This window comes from Papio anubis, chromosome 10, assembly GCF_008728515.1.
Source record: "Papio anubis isolate 15944 chromosome 10, Panubis1.0, whole genome shotgun sequence".
Classification (NCBI taxonomy): Eukaryota; Metazoa; Chordata; class Mammalia; order Primates; family Cercopithecidae; genus Papio; species Papio anubis.
The window spans coordinates 60,627,691-60,635,106 of record NC_044985.1 but is presented as its reverse complement, the minus strand read 5'-3'; the positions used below and the strand labels follow the sequence as shown (position 1 = coordinate 60,635,106).

Below are 7,416 nucleotides of genomic sequence, written 5' to 3'. Positions count from 1 at the left end.
TTCATTATAATTGCTTACTATTTCCCTATTGCATCTTAAAAACGTTAAATTTCAAGGGGCAACTTTTTAATTTGGTGTAATTTTCTGAGGCAGCACTGAAAATAAAGATTGCTCAGAGGACCCAGATTCCTGCCAACTCTTGCTAATACTGAGGAGCCATGTGCAAGTGTCTGAGTTCAAATTTAACTTAAAGCATTGGGGGAAAAAAAAAAAAAACCAGGCAGAGTTGAGCTTCACCATGAGCAAAAGCTGTTCTGCTTTCCCAGTGGGGTATCACTGCACAGCGAGTGGGAAGAAATGAGAATACCTGCCGTAGGGATTTGAGAGGGAAATTGATTGCACACATTTAAATAGATGGGGTGAAGATTTTTCCCTGACAGTAAAACCCGTGAATCCTAAGATGAAGAATTTATGAACAAATGCTTTCAGGTGGACACTGAGAACTGTGAACTTTCTTTTAACCTCCTCAATCAGGGTATCTTGGGTGCAAGCCAGGAAGTTTCCCAAACTATTGGGATAACTGTAAGTTCAGGGCAAAGGGTGATGCTGAATCCCTGCTGTGTGGATTGGTAACTCTGCCGTTTGCAGCAGAGACTGCCTCTTCCAGAGGGAACTCATCTGGAAGGCTGTGGAATCTTGGCTCTGGCCCCATTCATTTATTGGTCAGCTGGAGAAGGTGATGGAAAATGTGCCTTGGGAAAACACAGATGGGTATGTGAACCAACAACATTGTGCTTAACCTTTCCTGGCCTAATAAGCGAGTGGTTTCTCACAGTGTGGTCCTAGAAGCAGCAACAGCACCACCCAGGCACATGTGAGAAATGCACATTCTCAGGCCCAGGCTGATCCCAGATGGATTGAATCAGGAACTCTTGGAGGTTGGGGCCCAGCAATATGTGTTTTAAGAGCCCTGTAGGTGATTCTGGACATACCAAAATTGGACAACTTCTCACCTAAAATGCTGAGAGAACATGAGGAAGATTGTTCACCCAAAAGAATACAACTGTAACTTGGAATCAGTCTAGCACTTATGTTCATAAAGATGGGAAAAGACAGATGGTCACTTTTTTGGAGGAGATTTGGCAACATTGGCATCATCATAAGTATCAGGTAGTATTTGAAAAGGTCAGTATGCTAGTAACCTGTTGCTCTAAAATTGGCACATAGTGAACAGTCACAGCATCTCAGTGACATGCAACAGTAGACGGGTTTTCTTCTATATCTGCAAGGACGAGTTTTTTTTCTGTATCTTATTGCCTAAACTCCCTCTTGAGTCTGAGTACTGGTTCACCTAGTTTGGGCTTGTGTGGAGTGACTGTGCTTTGTTCCACACATCTGTCCTCCTTTTCCTGGGACCCACTGGTAACACAGGCAGGTCCTCTTCATGGTAATGGCAGAAATAGGAGAGAATAAGCAGAAACCGGGACCTCAAGGCCTGGGCCTGGAGCTGGAACATCTGTCCGATCCATCTCATTCTATTGGCCCAAGCAAGTCATGTGTCCAAGTCTAGATGGAAAACAGATTTGCCTCTGTAGTGAAAGCAATTGCAAAGTCAAAGGGCAAAGGGCGTGGCTATAGGTAGGGGTACAGCATGGGGGCCTGTTATGCAATCAACCATGGTGAACAAGCTTCTCTTTGCATTTATTAGCAGTACATGCACAACAAAACCCAAATGTGAATTTGACTTAAGAGAAAAAAAATGTATCCTTCATTCTTGTCCCTAAAATAATACTAATTTTAGTTGGATCAACTGTGTGATTCTCAATGAATATATGTTAAGTCAGATTAATCATGTAAATAATTAGCAGAAGAATAAAAGAAAAAGTCATTGTTTTTAAAAACTCTGCAATAAATTGATATATTTAAGCCACTTTGCTTCTCAATAGTATATCAAATCCAATTCTTAAAAACAAACCTGTAGGGGCTGGGTGTGGTGGCTCACACCTGTAATCCCAGCACTTTGGATCACTTGAGATCAGGAGTTCGAGACCAGCCTGGCCAACACGGCAAAACGCTGTCTCTACTAAAAATATAAAAATTAGCCAGGCATGGTAGTGCACGTCCGTAGTCCCAGTTACTCAGGAGGCTGAGGCAGGAGAATTGTTTGAACCCGGGAGGCAAAGGTTGCAGTGAGCCGAGATCATGTCACTACACTCCAACCTGGGCAACAGAGCGAGAATCTGTCTCAAAAAACCCAAAAGCAAACAAACCTGTGGATCAGATCTTACCTACCTTGAATTTTCATTGGTAAGTAAACTCTTGGTATTCTGTATCTACAAGGAGATATGCATGTCTGTTTGTTAAACTAGATTTTACTACAGCTTTTTGGGGTTGGTTTAAAGACTGTTAGTACTGCATTCCTAATTAACTGCTGACACAAATGCTAAGGGGGCAGGAGTGTTGCCCACAGCTTGCCCGCAGTTACCAGGTGTAATTATGCATGGAGTAGAGATTCAAATCAAGAATAAATCAGTTTCTGGAAACATGCTGTAAGTACTCAGTGTATCGCCCTGCCATTTCCCCCATTAGCATTTTTGAGGCATGCACCCAATAGGAGAAATAGCAGGTAGCTACTGCTTAGCTGAATTTAACCTCTGAAGATTAGCATTTCTCCATGTTGCTGGCCAAACATAGAATTCTCTTTTTTTGCTTTTCACATGTAATGGGAATACAATGATTTCTTCTCATTGCCAAGTCTTAGCTCAAGGAAACCTCAGATAATTTTGAAAACTCTCTTATTTCACCAGTTAACAGACATGGACTAAAACAGTGATATAACTGTTTAAAGTCATCCAGTTGGTTAGGGAGGGCTAACCAGAAAAGCTAGGTTTTCTCACCACACTACACTCTTCATTTGGGCAATGGGGAGTGTTCATGGTTTGATGAATCAAGTGCAATGTAGGGAGCAGAGTGTGGACATTAGTGAAATTCAATTTTCCTGTTCGTTGAATGAGAATTATGCTTTTTATGTTCTTAGAATGTTTGGGTCAGGAGCAAGTTATTTTCAAAATTAATAATTTTATTTTGGAGAAATAAAACAATTTGGGGAAAATTGCCACTGGCCAGTCCTTTTAAATCAATTCATTGGGTCGGTAGACTCTAGTACTGAGGTGGGATATGCTAAGGATAGAGCGAAAGATAGAGCTCAATGACTTTTTCAACAACTAGAGTTATTTGCTTAATTATACATTTAGTTTTTTTGAAAAAGAACTTCGAGGTACAATATGAGCAGGGAATAGGGTGAGGACTTCTCTCAGCACCCATCACCAAGTACCCTCAGGGTACCCGCAGGCCCCCATGAAATAGGTGCTGCCAGAAGCCCATGCCTAAAATTTGCTTGGGATTCATCTCTTCCTTTTCTTTTTTCTGATGCTGAACCAGAGGATAAAAAGAAAAAGAATTGCACAGCCTGGCATGTGAATGCTTCCCCACTGCGTGCTGCTGTTGTGGGGAGGAAGTAGCAGCCGCCAACCGCTGTTTTATTAATAATGAGGCATTCACATAAATTCCATGCAAAATTGATTTTTTGACTGTTATATAAGAATCAAATACCAGGCTTTAAAAAGTAATTGAGAAATCTATTTGTAATTTACTTTGCCTATAAGAACCCACTGTCCTGCCATAAACAATTTTACAGTATTTTCCCCCCTGTTAAACAGCTATTTTTTACACATCTGTTTGGCCCCTTTCGCATGACATGCAGTCAGGAGGTGTAATGAATACAGGTTTGAAACAACATGTGGCCACCATTTCTTTCAGTTTCATCTTCAAGGGGATCCCTTGCGAGTTGTGATATCATTTTCATCACAGTACAAGTGAAGTATGTTAATGTCTAATTATCTGACACTGGGTGTTGACTGATGAGTCATAAATATGATTTCTGGTGGTAGGAAAGCATGATGAAAAAGCTAAGCAATGAAAAAAGAAAAAAGAAAAAAAAAAACCAAACCAACGAACCAAAACAGTCTGTTTCTCACTTGTCTTTAAATGCCTTAAGGGCTATGGTCAAATGGAAAGGTCTCCTGTTGTGAAGAGTTTGTCTGGGAACCTATTTAATATTCAGCAGTCCTGTACATATTCAACTCTACCGAAAGTATTTAAAGTGTAATTGATTTATTTCTAATTTTTCTTAAGATGGAAATTAGAGGGACAACAAAAGTTTTAAAAGACATAGGTAATGTTACATATTTTGGCTTAACTTCTATTTTCTAAGGATTATTTCTCAGAAGAGAACATGCTTCTGTTCTTATTCTAGGACTTTTTTTTTTCCCCAAAAGAAATCCCTTAAAAAGAAAAACAAATCCCTAGCATGTTTAAAAAATCCATTCCCCATAATTTTATTGAGATATATTTCACATAAGATAAAATTCTAAGTGAATAGTTTAATGAATTTTGCTAATTGTATATAGCTGTATAACCATTGCCATGATCAAGTTAGAACAGTTCCATCATCCTAGAAGTTCCCTTGTGCCCCTACAGTCAATATATTCCCCCAACTCTTGGCCACAGCCAAGCAACTACTGATCTGCTTTTTGTTGCTATGGTTTTGCCTTTCCTAGAAATCCACATAGACAGAATCATAGTATGTAGCCCTTTGTGTTTAACTTTTTTCCCTTAGCATAATATTTTTGAGATTCACCTATGTTGTTGAGTGTACTAATGTTTTGTTCTTTTAGTGGTGAGTAATACTCCACTGGATATACCACAATTTGTTTATCTATTCACTAGTTAATAGATACTTGGGTTGCTTTCAGTTTTGACGATTATGAATAATGCTGCTATAAACATTGATGTAAAAGTTTTGTGTGGACACATCTTTATCTCTCTTGGGTAAATATCTAGGATAAAGATTGCTGGGTCACATGGCTTGTGTATGTTTAACTGTATAAGAAATAATACCATTTTCTACTTTCACACAGTCAATGTATGAGAGTTCTAGTTGCCCCACCTCTTCACCCATCCTTGATATTCTCAAGTACGTAGTAAGTAGCTCATTATGGTTTTAATTGACATTTCCCTCATAATTTATATGCAAACACTTGATATGTGCATAGCTGATGTATATGAAGGAATGGTGTTAGAAAAGTGGGGGCAAAATGTAGGTTTTGCCTACATTTGCCTACATCTACAAAAATGTAGAGCATCTTTTCATGTGCTTATTGGAATTTGTATAACTTCTTTTGTAAAGAGTCTCTTCAAATCTTTTCCCCATTTTATTGGGCTCTTGCCTTCTTAAGTTGTAAGTATCTTTTATATATTCTGGATACAAGCCTTTTTGTCAGATATGTTTTGCATATCTATTATTTCAGTTTGGCTTGTCTTTCTTGACAGTTTTTTTTCTGAAGAACAAAAGGTTTTTTGTTTTTTTTTTCTTTTTGTTTGAGACGGAGTGTTGCTCAGTCGCTCAGGCTGGAGTGCGGTGGCACGATCTCGGCTCACTGCAAACTCCGCCCCCCGGGTTCACGCCATTCTCCTGCCTCAGCCTCCAGAGTAGCTGGGACTACAGGCGCCCGCCACTATGCACGGCTAGTTTTTTAAGAACAAAAGCTTTTAATTTTGAAAAAGTTTGTAAGTATTTTTCTTTATGAGTTGTATTTTTTGTGTCCTGTTTAAAAATGTCTTTCCTAACTAGTGTCACAAACATTTTCTCTTATATTTTCTTCCAGAAATGTAATAGTGTTAGCTCTTACTGTTTAGGCCTATGACGTATTTTGTGTTAGTTTTAAAAATATGTTGTAAGGTTGTTTTTTTCCCCTCTAGGTATTTAGTTTTTGCAGCACTATTTTACTGATTTTCCCATTTAGTTATGTTCACATCTTTGTCAAAAATCAACCATATAACTTTGGATTTATTTCTGGACTCTCTGTTCTGTTCCTTGAATCTATAGGTCTATCCTTGCCTCAGAGACACACTGTCTTGATGATCGTAGCTTTTTTGTAAGTCTTAGAATTAAGTAGGGTAATAAATCCTTTAACCTTATTATTCTTTTTCTAGTTGTTTTGGCAATTCTAGGTCCTTTCCATTTCCATATACATTTTAGCATCTGCTTTTCAATTTCTTCAAAGAAACTTACTAGGATTTTGATTGAGATTGCATTGAATTTACAAATCAATTTGGGAAGAATTCATTAAAAATATTAAATATATTTTAAATGACTACAAAAATTACAAACACGTGTGCTTGCTTCAGCAGCACATATACTAAAATTGGAATAATACAGAGAAGATTAGCATGTCCCCTGTGCAAGAATGACATGGAATTCGTGAAGCATTCCGTATTTTTAAAAGCTCAATATTACTGATTGTTAGATAAATGCACATCAAAGCCACAATGAAATACCATCTCACGCCAGTCAGAATGGCTATGATTAAAAAGTCAAAAAATAACAGATGCGGAGAAAAGGGAGCACTTATACACTGTTGGTGGGAGTATAAATTAATTCAGCCATTGTGGAAAAAGCAATGTGGCAATTCCTGAAAGAGCTAAAAGAAGAACTACCATTCGACCTAGCAATCCCGTTACTCAGTTAATACCCAGAAGAATGTAAATCATTCTACCGTAAAGACACATGCATGTGAATGTTCATTGCAGCACTATTCAGAATAGCAAAGACATGGAATCAAACTAAATGCTCATCAGTGACAGATTGGATGAAGTATGTGGCACATATATACCATAGAATACTATGCAGCCATAAAAAAGAATGAGATCGTGTCTTTTGTGGGAACATGGATGGAGCTGGAGGCCATTATCCTTAGCAAACTAACGCAGGAACAGAAAACAAAATACTGCATTTTCTCACTTATGAATGGAAGTGAAGTGATTGAGAACTCATGGGCACAAAGAGGGGAACAAGAGACACTGAGGCCTACTTGAGGGTGGAGGCTGGGAACAGGCGAGGAGCAGAAAAAAAAAAAACTGTATATTAGGCTTAATACCTGGGTGATAAAATAATCTGTACAACAAACTCCTATGACATGAGTTTACCTATGTAAAAAACCTGCACATGTACCCCAAACTTAAAAGTTAAAAAATACAACATGCACACCAAAATGTGACACATACCAACTTTTAACACACTGTGAATAATTAACATGTCAATTTGTGCAAGCAGGTAAACTGGGTTTTCAGTGCAAACAGAATAAAGCTTTTTTTTTTTTTTGTCATCTGTTTTATCAAGGTGTGGCTTGACATCACAAACTGCTGTTAGAAAACTATTACTATTTGCATCTGTTAATGTATGTGAATTATGATAGTCTCAATTCTATGCAATCTAAACAAAATATAGCAATCAGTTGGAGGCAGGAGTTAACATGTCTGTTGCAACTGTGTTTATCAAGAATGCTTCATTATTCATTGACTTTATAGTAAGTATATGTAGGAATTTGAATGCTCACAAGTTTATACTAATAAAAA

The 7,416-nt window shown here is 38.0% G+C and overlaps 1 non-coding gene across 1 annotated transcript; it reads left to right on the top strand.

Annotated features, from left to right (window-relative positions):
* The first annotated feature begins 6,176 nt into the window (after positions 1 to 6,176).
* On the top strand, positions 6,177 to 6,282 carry LOC116269370. Its single transcript, XR_004176831.1, has one exon. It is a non-coding gene; the product is annotated as a U6 spliceosomal RNA (small nuclear RNA).
* Positions 6,283 to 7,416: the final 1,134 nt, after the last annotated feature.